Source organism: Emydura macquarii, unplaced genomic scaffold (genome assembly GCF_026122565.2).
Source record: "Emydura macquarii macquarii isolate MOO-44397 ecotype Brisbane River unplaced genomic scaffold, CSIRO-AGI_Emac_v2 contig_499, whole genome shotgun sequence".
In the NCBI taxonomy this organism is placed as follows: Eukaryota; Metazoa; Chordata; order Testudines; family Chelidae; genus Emydura; species Emydura macquarii.
Genome location: NW_027130636.1, coordinates 2,286,166 through 2,299,378, shown reverse-complemented (window position 1 = coordinate 2,299,378; position 13,213 = coordinate 2,286,166). Strand labels below are relative to the sequence as shown.

General features: G+C 45.5%; 1 long non-coding RNA gene across 3 annotated transcripts; it reads left to right on the top strand.

Moving 5' to 3' along the window:
- Positions 1-1,484: 1,484 nt before the first annotated feature.
- On the top strand, positions 1,485-6,787 carry LOC137146966 (uncharacterized). 3 transcript variants are annotated; one of them, XR_010918112.1, is made up of 4 exons: positions 1,485-1,931; positions 3,066-3,210; positions 4,157-4,314; positions 6,297-6,787. It is a non-coding gene; the product is annotated as an uncharacterized lncRNA (long non-coding RNA). The 3 variants fall into 3 exon arrangements; XR_010918111.1 differs by lacking the exon at positions 6,297-6,787 and adding an exon at positions 5,726-6,015 and having other exon boundaries at positions 1,486-1,931; XR_010918110.1 differs by lacking the exon at positions 6,297-6,787 and having other exon boundaries at positions 1,488-1,931; positions 4,157-6,015.
- Positions 6,788-13,213: the final 6,426 nt, after the last annotated feature.

The following is a 13,213-nucleotide window of genomic DNA, read 5'->3' as shown; positions in this document are numbered from 1 at the left end:
TAACAGTCTTCAGAAGTGTAGTTGGTATCCTTTGTAGATAAACTCCGCAGGTAGCCGTTTCAGCTCCTGTAATCCATGGGACATTGAATCCACGAGACCATCCTTGTTACTCACTCTCCAAAGGGAACAATTTCCTTGGGGTCTTTGGAATATCCGCAGCAAACAATTAAAATGAAAGGCAATACTTTAGGCTAAACATAAGCTTTGGGTTTAAACAGCACGTTTAACCAGTTCCCTGGGCTTTACCATCCACCCAAATTTATGGGGACAATCCACCCCACACTAAGAACAACAAAATAAGCTTATTTCTCCCATCTGTGATCATGCAGACTGACTTTATGCTGGCTGACTGCTTGGCGCGAGTTCGTTACAACTTCATTCAAATGTAATTATCTTCAGAAAGAGGGATTGGATCCAATACAAAGGATGATATTTTATCAGGCAATCCTATGTGCCTATCACTAAAGTGAGACAGGAAGAATTTCCCTGCTACAGACTGGGGATCGACTGGCTAGACAACAGTTCTGCAGAAAAGGACCTGGGGGTTACAGTGGATAAGAAGCTGGGTATGAGTCAACAGTGTTGCCAAGAAGGCTAGTGGCATCTTGGGTTGCATTAGTAGGAGCATTGCCAGCAGATCAAGGGAAGTGATTATTCACCTCTATTCGGCATTGGTGAGGCCTCATTTGGAGTATTGTGTCCAGTTTTGGGCCCCCCACTACAGAAAGGATGTGGACAAATTGCAGAGAATCAGGCAGAGGGCAACAAAAATGATTAGGGGGTTGAAGCACAAGACTTTTGAGGAGAGGCTGAGGGAACTGGACTCATTTAGTCTCCAAAAGAGAAGAATGAGGGGGGATTTGATAGCAGCCTTTAACTATCTGGAAGGGGGTACCAGGGAGGATGGAGCTAGGCTGTTCTCAGTGGTGGCAGATGGCATAACTAGGAGCAATGGTCTCAAGTTACAGTGGGGGAGGTCTAGGTTGGACATTAGGAAAAACCTTTCACTAGGAGGGTGGTGAAGCACTGGAATGGGTTACCTAGGGAAGTGGTGGAATCTCTATCCTTAGAGATTTTTAAGGCCTGGCTTGACAAAGCCCTGGCTGGGATGGTTTAGTCGGGGTTGGTCCTGCTTTGAGCAGGGGCTTGGACTAGATGACCTCCTGATGTCCCTTCAAACTCTCATCTTCTATGATTCTGTGATTCCCTGGGCATGAGATGGTCCTTGAAATTTCCTTCCAGTGGTTCTCCCTGCCCTTGTTGTTAACCTGTTGTGCTAATCTCACTGTTAATTTCCATCAGTTGTGAATACTGAGCTTATTCCACTCTTCTAGACCACAAAGGAGGTCATCACATACCTCCTTGTGTCAGGGTCTCCACCCTGCAGGAGGCAGAGCAGGTTAAATTAGCTTAATTAAGATGATAGGCAGCATCTGGGGGAAAGCCAGGGCTTGAAAGGCTGATTGATGATGGAGCTCAGCTGAGAAGGAAGTAGTCTGCAGTTACTCTCTAGGGAGGGGGGTAGTTTGGGCTAATGAACCCAGAAATGAGGGAAGGGATGCAGAAGATGTAGGAAGAAGTCCAGGGAAATAGCAACAGGGCTTGGGAGACAGGTAGACCACAGGTGCTATGCAAAGGGTTGCTGGATTGGAACTCGGCACAGAAAGCGGGGCTGGGTTCCCCTAGCAGCCACTGGGGAAGTGGCACAGACTGGGCAGTTAAGCTGAAGACTGCCTGGGAGTCTTGTCTGATTGGACTCTGTTATGCTGGAAGGGGAGGATTATAGTGACCTGGCCAGAGGGCCAAGCTATGAAGAGAGAGTGCCTTGAGTCACAGAGAGAGACAGTAGGATGTGCAAAGGAGTGGCAGAAGGGGGCATTGGATCTGGAGGGTGCTAATTCCCAGAGCCGCCAGGAAGAGGTATCCTAGCGGTGAGTATGCCCTGTTACATTCCTTTGCATCTGGGTGGAGGGTAGGAAATGAGGAGGGAAGAAACATGGAGGGGGATAAGGGAAGGAAATTCAGGTAGCAAGGCAAGTGGAAAAAGACAAATTTATCCACAATAATCTGAATCTGGAGAAGTCCCAGCTTTGTCAAAAGCAGAAGAGAGAAATTTTCCAGCACTTATAACAATACAGATGTCCCGATAACACTTTTATTTTTGGGCACAATGGCATTTCTGGGCTTCTCTGGAACCAAAAGTATATTGCAAGGAAGGCAAGACTTCTCAATATTTTCAGCTTGAGACCTGAATCAGAAAAGTCAGAATTTTGTGAGTAGCCCCATTCTCAGCCCCTCCCCCCCCCCCCCCCCCCCCAAACACACACCCGCACTGACAAAAATGGGAGAATTATGCCTTCAGGTTTGCTGCTATTGTCCATGCACAGTTGGTTCCCTCTGGAACTGCTCTGTAATAATTTAGGAGTAGTGTACGTGACCTGGTGTCTGGGATGTCTGCTATATGGAGATGCTGGATTAGTTTAATAGCAGGTTGTTGGAAAAAATAATCAGGGCAATAAGGCAATGGCTCCAGATAAGACTCCTCTTAGTAAACACTTCAGAGGGGCTAAGAAAGAGTGCCTGAGCTATTAACTGGGAAGATAAGAAAACCTAGCTCTGATCTAGCACTTTTCAGCAGTAGATGTCAAAGCATCTTATAAAGAAAGTCAATGTCCTTATCACCATTGTACAGAAGGGGAAACTGAGTCACGTTGCATTGACTCCACTTGCCCAAGGTCACCCAGCAGGCCAGGGCAGAGCAGGGAATAGTACCCACCTCTCCTATGTTCTATCAATCAGACCACACTGCCTGCCTTCTCGACTCCAGCCAAGTTACAGAGGGTTAAAAGCACTCCCTATGGCCCAGGGTCAGGCCATCATTTGGGAGTTGTTTGCAGGGAACAGACTGACACCCACACATACATATTCAGAGGTCTAAAGAAGCGGGGCCTTCCTAAGATCACTGTACTAGGGGGTAGGGCTTCAATAGACATTGCATGCCTGTGGACCATTTATAGATTGAAAACTCCTTTTCTCTTATGGTCTGCTTTATCCCTGCAATTCAGATTAAACAACCCTTCAGTTTGCAAAGGCTGGTATGGGTCACAAGCTCCCAAAGAGAAGAGTCTGCTGGACGTCAGGATACATACAGCGCCGCAACCTGGGATCTAGTCTAAGAGTGGGAGAATGGCTGGATTCCACCCCAAAAAGGTAAAGGTCTGAGGTCTCAGACCCAAGAGGGATACACTCAGAGAGGCCAGAGGTGCAGCTAACCCTGTAACTGACATTCCCTCATCACTCTCGTAGCCTGAGCTCCTTCCAGCAGAGCATTAAGTGATGTGGGTAACATCTGTCACGGGCCATTCATTCCCTGCCTGAGTCTGTGAGAACTGTGGGCTGATTTGTTTTGGTCGGGTGTTGGGGTATTCGGTTTGGTTGACGGGCTACACAGGCATTCGAGAACAATTATTGCAGGCAAATGCGATCACTTTAAAACAGATGATTGGCATTATTACAAAAATTAGCCGGCGCAGGGAATGCAATAGGTGCATGAATGTTTATGACGGTGATGTTTTTAGATAAGATAGTCACTTCACCCACCTCTTAGTTACACCAGGTGGGTGAAAGAAAGTAACAGGTAGGACTGGGGAGAAAGATGGTACAATAATATGAGCCTGCTTTCATGTAGCCTAGCTGTGTGGACAATGTAACTTACCACCCGCCTTACCGTTATCAACTGGCCGAGTCCTGTATATCAATAAAAAGGAGGGAATCCAGGGAAGGGCAACAAAAAATATGAAATGGGCTGGAAAGACTGAAAGACCTAAGTATGTAAAGCTTGGTTAAGCAGCGGCTAAGGGGAGACATGCAGCGCTGGCTCTGTATGGAGACACAACACACAGCTTCCCTCGGGCACCAAAGAGGAACAAACACCAGGCAGCTCCCTGGTTGAGCGTGCACTTCGCTGCCATATCTGACCGTGCGGGGCACTGAGATGGGCGGGGCAGGCAGCTTGCAAAAAGCCTAGCGCCAGTGCAAATACTCAACAGGTAGCTGAAGAGTCATGGGGATTCAACGGAGCCAAAGGAAATTGAGGGGGAGCTGCAGGAAAAATCTTCCACTAGCTAGGTCTATTGAATTGGCATGATTCCCCCAGGCAAGTGACGGAAGCCCCGCTGCTTGAGATATTTCACATCAGTCTGGCCCCAGGAACAGGGACGGGGGAAGAATCCTGTGCTGGCAGGGGATGGACAAGGTGACCGAACAGATGTCTTCTACCGTCCATTTCAGTGATGCTGTGATGTCTCCGACGAGGTATTCGTGTCTTCTCATCAATTAACCCTACATCCCTGTAGGCGCCTGCCTGGCTGCGCTGCTTTCACGTGATAGGGAAATCTTACGCGGGGGGCATGGCACATGCGAGTAATATTACACTCCTTTATCTTTGCTCTGCCTCCTTGAAACACTGGTGCAGCATTGGCTATCGTGGGACGCTCTGGATGGAAAACCGCAGAAAATTCTTCCAGACAATGAAATGGTTCAATTTACTGCCTCTAATAGAGAGAGTCCATCCTAGCACACAGTGCAGACTAATTCAGGGCAGGCCCTGTTTGCATGCCAGCAGTACGTTTTTGCTGCCATCTAGTGGCTGTGATACAAGTTGCTTTGCTGCTCCTGTCAAGGGAAATCTGCTGTTAAAAGACTGTGTCATCAAAGAGAGAGAGAGAGTTTTTTTTTCCTGTAGCAATTAATTCTGTCTTCAGTATTTACATATCGGGCAAAGGCTCACGCCATGTTGGCACTGGCATTTATTTTCATATCACTGGTTACTGTGATTACTATATTGCCAACCCAAACCATTCAAAGATTAGGAGTCCAGCCCCCAAAACCATGAGATTGGCTGAAATCATGAGATTTAAAATTTACCTTTGTAAAAGTACCTGGGTCACATGTTTTTTTTTCTTTTTATAACCTATAAGGGCTAGAATCTTACTGAAAAAAAAAATAAATAAAAGCTGAGACTCACCTATTCACATGACTCCAGGAGCTGGATATTTAAGGAGAACATCAAGTATCACAACTGATAAAATAACAAGAGCTGGTAACACTATGATGATATCTATACTAATTCGCTCTGTCTAGGTACCTAGGCCATAATCCTGCAAGCATGTATGTGAGCTTAACTTTAAGCATTTAAATTGTCCTATTCAAATCAATGGGTCCATTCCCATGTGTGAAGTGACTCACGTTTATGAGTCCACTAGATTGAGTGTTATGTAAGGATTAATTAGTTTAATGTTTGTAAATTGCTTTGGAGACAAAAAGCCCTGTAAATATTGTTACAGATGTTTCTAAAAATATTCTTACTGGTAATAACATTTCTCTTTTCTTCACAAATATTAAATATTTATCATGGTCACCTTGAATCTGACCATTTTAATACATTCAGCATATGCTAAACGGGGAACATTCTTAGCTCAGGCTGGAGAGCAGGGAGCTTAAGGATGTACCTCAACCAAGCAGGAAAAAGCAGCTACGCTTGTCCAACTGATAACTGGGAAAGGAAGGCTAGACACATGCCTCATCAGGAGTATTGCCTAATCAAGTAGGGGAGATAGGAGATAAGTTTAAATGGAACTCGGCTGGCAGATACTCTCTGGGAAAATTTGAGATCTTCACCAGATTTGGGTCAATTGGCCAATATTTATTCTTTTTGTGTCTACAGTGCACTTATGGACAATTTGGTATCCGGTATTTTATTTGGAAAGCTCATCTCCCCCCACTCTCCCATGGTGTTCAGGAAAGAAGAGACTCCATAGGTTGGGCCTGTATTGTGACAGCAATATATTTGTAGGCATCATCTCCTGCTCCCCCGACTGGTTTGATACTGCCAGCACTTTTTAATCTCCGTGCCGTCGGGCTATCTTTTCATCAGTATCGTCTGCAGGAGAGGCAGTTTGCATTTGGGGGTTTCCTACATTTCCAAAGGTTCCTCTATTGAACCTCTATGAGTTTGTCACAGTTACTGAGTGAACTGTACCTCTGATTCCTCCTGCTTTCTCTAAGTGCCTCTCCCTGCCCCCTGAGTTTGAAATCCCATGATTCTCCCATTCTCATGTCAGGCCCTGAGCTACAGTCTCCTGTGTGTCAATGGGGATAGCCTCAGCAGGCCAGACTTGCAGTGCTGTTCCCTCCCAGGAAAATGATGGTGGTAATCGGTGACCAAACAGTTTTCTTAAAGCAAAATATCACCTAGGCAGCTGCTGACAAGTGAGCCCCCCTCCCCCTTTTTGCAGGAATCGTGGTATTTTAACTTTGAGCCGGTAACGCCAGCTCAGGCAAAACAGAGGAAGACAGGATCCTAGAAGCCAGCAGCTCCCCCTTTCGTGCCTCAGATGTTGCTAAGCCTCCAAAAGAGAAAGCAAGGATATTATCCAGGGTGTCTCCCTCCTTTTCCCCTCCCCCATCAGTTCACTCCACTTTCCCACGTCAGCTCCTTCTTGCTTATGCTGTCTGGGGATGAGAGTGGAAAGCAAGTAGGCCTGACTTGGGAAGGAGCTCCTGGAGACCCAGCCCAAGGTGGAGATGGTGACAGAACAGTTGGGGAAGTCCTCCAGATCTGCCAAGGCTGGAGTTTGTTTTGACAGCTAAAGTTTAGTGGGGACAGTGTCAAAAGGCGGACTGAGACTTGGGGGAACTGGGTCCTTTCCCGACTCTTTGGGAAGTCGCTTCCCTTCTCTGTGCCTCAGTTTCCCCTTCCAGCTTTGGTCGGTCTTGGCTGTTTAAATAGCAAGCTGCTCAGGGTCAAGACTGTCTCTTACTAAGTGTAATGCTTCAATAGTTCCATGGGGTCCTGCTCACCCCTGGGGCCTTCGGGTGCTGCTCTAATACAAAGAAGAGACTGCGATGGCTGAGGCAGATGCTATGGGCTTGATATCCCATGGAAGCCAGGCTCCCAGAGGTGGAAAGTCCACATGTAGTGGCACAAGTCACCAGCAGCCCCTTCTCTGCCAGCCCGTGACAGGTGATTCAGTCTATTTCTCCGGCATCTGTGGAGTGCTGACTGCACTTTAAGGCTGCCCTCCTTTCCCTCCCTGGGGAAATGAAGGGGAGTGTCCAGCACAGTTGCCCCCAGGTCGAGGAGGTGAAAACAGCCACACAGACCCTGCTGCAGGGGGTGGATACTCCCTGCTGGCATCACACTGAGATTCCTGGCCCGAGCACCTTCATTTCTTGTCTTTGCTCCCCGTTTTCATTCTAAACACGAAGCCTGAGACATAGCTGTCATGCTGTCTGGAGTGGTTTGCAACTGTGCATGCCAATCACTATTCCAGTCTTACCGTGGAGTCACAGACAGTTCACTTAGACTCTCCAGTCTATCGTGCCACCCAGACAAATGGGACTTTTTGGTAAAAGGTCACTTAAACCAAAAATCACACCACATCAGGCTGCTCCCAGTCCCAGGAGACCAGTCACTTACCCCAGATCAATTGGTATCCTGGATCTTAACACCAAAGACAAGGCCGGTGGCCAATTCTGTATCAAACTAACTAAAGGATTATTAACTAAGAAAAAGCAACGAGAATGATTGAGAGGTTAAAGCAGGTAAAATAAATGTACAGAGGAGTCGCAGTCTATAATTCCACATGGTGGCAATGATGTAATGAACTGCCCGTTTCCCAAAACTCTTTTCAAGGTAGCCAGATTGTCTTTGGGGATCTCTGCTTTGCATCTGGTACATTTCCCTGGGAGAGTCCAAACCGTCCAGAGATGCAGCATCTTTTACTGAGTCCATATTTATAGCTTCTTCTAACACAGAACAAGCTGACAGGGTCACCACCCCTGTGGGCTTTTCCTTTGATGACAGAGAGTGAGGAATGAATTCTGCCTCTTTGCTCTCTGATCATCATGCAAGAACCATTTGCTTTGAAATTAACACTTTTCTGTTAGAGTCCTTCATTTGCATTCCCCAAGACTTCTTTCTCCTGAGATGGATTATTTAGTTACTGGGATAGGGCCAATGTAAATGTTTGCTATTGCATTATTACAGGAGACAGATAAGTGAAAACAATGCAAGTAACCACCCCTTAGTTTTCATGAAGTTTAAATATCAAATACACTATTATGCATCTAACAATCACTTTGATCTGTGCTCATACACAAGGCAGTTGGCGTGAACTGGCACTTGGTCTGCCACATCACAGTAGTCTCCTCAATCACTTGCTTCTGCGGCCCAACATCCTCCCTCTCTCTTTTTCTGTTGTACTAGCTATATAAAAATGTTCCAGGATTGTCCTTCTGCCTGGGTCACTGTGAAGTCTAGAATGCTGGTAGAATCAGTGTGAAGCAATGGAAACAGCTACAAGCATGGCTCAGAGCTCTTTGTTCAGACTATCACTGAGTTTGATCATCACTCGGATTCATGGGCTGTGACCATCCAATTTGTAAGTTCTCAGCTGTCTCAACGTTATGAATTATAGCCACGTGTCCGCATAGGCTTTCAGCTTCTAGTGTGTAGCACAAACCTTGCTGAAGGTGAAGTATCCGTGCCAAAAAGGGGAAGATTTAGGAGACAGAAAATGACAGGGACTAGTGCTGGGCGTCCTCTGTCCAACTCAGAGGCGCTGCCAACGTAAATATTGTCTTTCCAAAAAGCTGGGAGGCAGACAACAGTTTTGTTCAATGCCAGGCTTATGGTCTCAGGAAGGCGGGGGCTGTATTATTTGCAAGCACAATTCCGGAGTTTCCAGGGGAAATCTGATGGCACCAAAGCAATGAGTGAAGACAAAGGCTTGGAGAAGAAACGAGCATGAAACGGTGTTTGTGACAGATGCTTTGAGCTTTTCTATTTTATTGACAAAACTGTAAGCAGGGAATTTACTGCCTGGTTAAGCTTTAGAATTAAAGTTAACAGTAATCGCTGCTGCACGGGGTGCAATGGGAACTCCTGCATATAAGGAAAAAATGAGGTGTAGGACAAGTTGGGAGGGGTGTTAATAAAGGACTCAGTTGTGCCACTCTTACCCAGCCTGAGTGTAATAACTTACTGTACAAACAGCCCCATTGAAATCAACAGGACTCTGTAGTAAATTACTATTCTCTGTGACTGTGAGACGCCTGGGCCAAGAATGAGTGTGAATTCACATAGGGGCTGTTTGTGTAGAGCAGCAGCGGCTTGCACCTGTCCTCAGATAGAGCTCCTCTCTCCTGTCCCCCTCAGTGCTGTGGGGTGACCCCCTCCAACAGGGGTTTCTCCTATGTGGAGTCAAGAATCAGAAAGGCTTCTTAGGTGCTGCCTTGTATCTCTTCCCCCAGCCATTCTCCTTCCTGACCCCATCCTGAGTAGCTCCCCGCAGCTGTGGGGGTGATTTGGGGACATATGTGGCGTTTGCCCAGAAGGTAGTGTGGTGGATCGGGGTGCTGGACCTGCTGTGCGGCAGGAAATGAGGGAGGCGGTGCCATCTCTGGAGTAGTAGCCATTACAACAGCGGCGGGGGAAGAATGATTGAGCTGATCGGGGTTTCTCTGGTGGTGCAATAAGGGCCTGAGAGTTGTGACTTCCTCTGGCAAGCCATGGAGAGAGACAGCATTAGCACCAGCAAAGGAGTGTCTGACAATCTCTGGGTGTTCAAAGAGCGTGCCCAGAGCATACTGGAAATCTGACTCCAGATTTATCAAGAACAGGGAGAGAAAATCACACGGGAAGAATCTACATAACCTACCTAATCACAGCCTAGTCTGCAGGCTGGGGTCGTCTTCTTTCCTGTCTGTAAGATCTTGAGTCCTCCCCTGTGATCTGTCAGGAGTTTGAGGGTATTTAGAAGTAGAGATGGTCAGGAAAATTTCAGCTACACAGCTTTTCACTGGAAAACGCCATTTCATTGACATGGAAACTTTTTGCACGAATGGGTCAGTTTTGATGAAATTTTTGTGAGGAAGGTGCCTCATAATTGAGAGTACCCCATGCCAGAATAGCCAACAGTCCAGTGGTCAAGGCACTCACCTGTGATGTGAGACCCCCAAGGTCAAATCCTAGCTCTAAATCAGGCAGGGAAAGGACTTGGAGCTTGACCTAACCATCAGGCTATTCTGGTTTCTTGCTCTCGCTGGCTTTTTCATCAGAAAACTTCAAAAGGTCTTTCCCACCCAGCTCTATTTAGACATGACATTAATTCACCCCAGGGCAGGTGCGGAACTGAGGGTTCTTTCTCATGTTCCCAGTTCTAGCTTCTCCAGGAGCACCCAATGAAGTGAACCCCTTACTCTGTCACTCTCAGAGTGTGATCTTGGCCAAGCCCCTGAATGTCTCTGTGCCTCAGTTCCCCATCTGTAAAATGGCAATAATAATCCTCCCTTCCTTTATCTGTTTAGACTGTAAACTCTTCAGGGCAGAAAATGTACAGCACCTAGCACAATGGGGCCATGATCTCAGCTGGGGCCCTTTGGTGCTACTATAATACAAATAATAAAAAGATGATACCAAAACACTGTCAACAAGAACCACTTCCCATGAATACTTTTGATTTTTCCTAACCTCTGTGCTCCATGGAAAAATACGCAGTCATTACAGCACTTCTTGCCGAAGTTTTTTAGTAAGCTTTTTAAAACAAATAATCTTAACTGCAAAAAGAAGGCAACCCTCTCTCTCTGAAAACATATAGAGAATAGTGCAGTTCTGAAAGCAAATTTCAGAAGAAACTCCCAGCATTCATAGGGTCCTTGTTAGCAGGTGTTTGGTTTAATTATTTTAAACCTTTCCTCAAAGTTCTAGGGAAATAGGCCTTCATTCAGCAAGGTGTTTAAGCTCATGTTTACGTTTAAGCACATGCTTAAAATTAGACACATGCTTAAGTACCTTGCTGGACTCGGGATACAGTCTACAGTGTAAAGGTCTTAAATCGGTTATACGTCTCCTTCTGAACGGAGGCCATATTGGTCGGTCTCATGGTTATGACAGATTCTTTGTATCTTCGATGCATTCAGTGACTGTGTGTGCTCATTCTGTTACAGGTGTCTCTTCCTATGAGACACGATAGTCTCTGATGAAATACCCACCGTATGTTTCTCAAATCCATTCAGAATCCTATGCTCAGCTTTGGATAAAGAGTTTGAGGGTTCGATCTATCCAGTACCCTTTCCACCACTTTAATAGTTCCTTTGAAGGCCTTCTACATATTTCAGAACAGAAAATCCAATGTGAAGTCAGAGTGACAGAAGACAACACTGAAACTTGTAGTAGTGAATCTTCCGTTGGCAAGTCTCCGACTGCCGACATGCTTACGTTGTGTCTACGTTATGGGGCCTATGTCACCATGGGCACACTGGATTAGCCTATGCCAACAGAAGGAGTTTTAATGTTGGTTTAGGAACATTGCCTCCCTGAAAGACATTAGCTACATTGACACAAGCACTTCTCCACTGGCATAGCTAAGTCTATACCAAGGGAATTGTGAGCATAGCTATTTTGGTCAGGGTTTGTTTTTTTTCCCACCTCTGACTGACATAGATATGCTGATATAGCTTTTAATTGCAGACCAAGCCTTAGAGATGAATTTTAGAAGATCTTCAGAGACTACCTTTCTCCTGGGATCTTCCAGATGTTTAAGTAGTCTCTTGGACAAGGCAAACTTCCAAATGCCTGTCAGCAGGGAAGTACTGTTGTCATGCTGAAAAAGGGCAGGGACCTGGATGATTGCAATTCATATCATCCAATTCCCTTAGTGAATCTGGATAGCAAAACACTTGTGAAGGAAGCTGCTAATCACTCCATTTAAAAGAGACCAAGATCGAAGAGCATGAACCAACTGTTAGTGCACATCAGCAGGGGCCACATGGACAGTTAGTCTGTAGCAGGCTAGTGCACAGCAGATTCACACCTCAGCTTGCAGTGAACTGATTGTTCATGGGGACAACCCCTTAGAGAAACGTCTATAGCGAGACTGTAGAATAAAGTCCGTGATGTATTATTTGAGAAATAGAAGGTGATCATATAAGGACTGTGTCTGCAGCTTTCGTGGTAGTTTTTACTCAGTAAAACCCTTATTGACTTTTAATAGGAGCTTACCTTGAGTGAGGACTGCAGGGTTAGTCCCTGTATCTTAATGCACAGACAAGACATCGTAAGCGTGGCTGTGCATTCAACCTTAACATTGGTATTTCCTGGCTTTGGAGTACTTTCATGTGCAACCTTAACATTGCATTAGCATAGGGTTGTTGTTTTTTTTTTTTTTTTCAATCTAATTATTAAAATAAGAAACATTGTTAAATTGGAGGGAATCCAACCACCGGTGACAAGTATGGTAAAAGGATTAGAGGGTATGGCTCATGAAGAGAGAGATTAAGGGAATTTTATCATGTGCAGCCTAAAGAAAAGATAACAAAGGAGGCATATAGGATATCTGTGTATAAATACTTGAGAGGAAATAGCACTAAAGTGATAGATGAATTATTTAAGGTGGTAAAAGAACTAGTGACCTAAACCTGAAAAAAAGAAAACACAACCTGGATATTAGGAAAAGCAGGTGTTAGAGACAGGTCAATCTTGACAATGGTATTGAGACAGCTGGGGCAATAACACGAGAGGTGTTTACAAGCAGACTAGACAGAGACGCAGTCTGAGTGTAGGGGACAAACATGCATATGGGAAGAGTCCTAGAGTAGGTGACCTAAGTAACTCATTTTTTTAGATCCATCTTGGCATTCATTTGTATGTACACCCCTGTATTACTGCAATAGAGTTACACCACCCTATAATTAGAGAAAGGCAGTGTGAAGAGACCTAGAAAGTCCTATTTTCACCTACAAACACATTGTTGTTTCATACTCAATATAGGAAATCCAATACTGACACTGTTCCCAATAGTAACAGCAATAGACAGGTAAACAAGAAATCGTCCTCACTAATGAACATGGGGGGAGCAGAGCTGGTGCAGGAGAACATAGGTCTATTTCTGGCCTGAACTGTGAATCCATAGCAGATAAAGGCAAGTGGCCAATCTACTACCTCATTGAATAGATGTTGCTCAATGTGAGTGCTCGGATCCTTGGAACTAAGCCCTAGTAACGAACAAATCCAACTGGGAGCCCAGAACTGATGCAAGTAAATGACCCTGACGGTTTGACAGTCACATTCATTTTACATAAACTAACTTTTTTAAAGCCTTCTTGCTTGCAATTTTTTAAGCAAGAAGAAGCAAATGCTCTGGGACCAGGG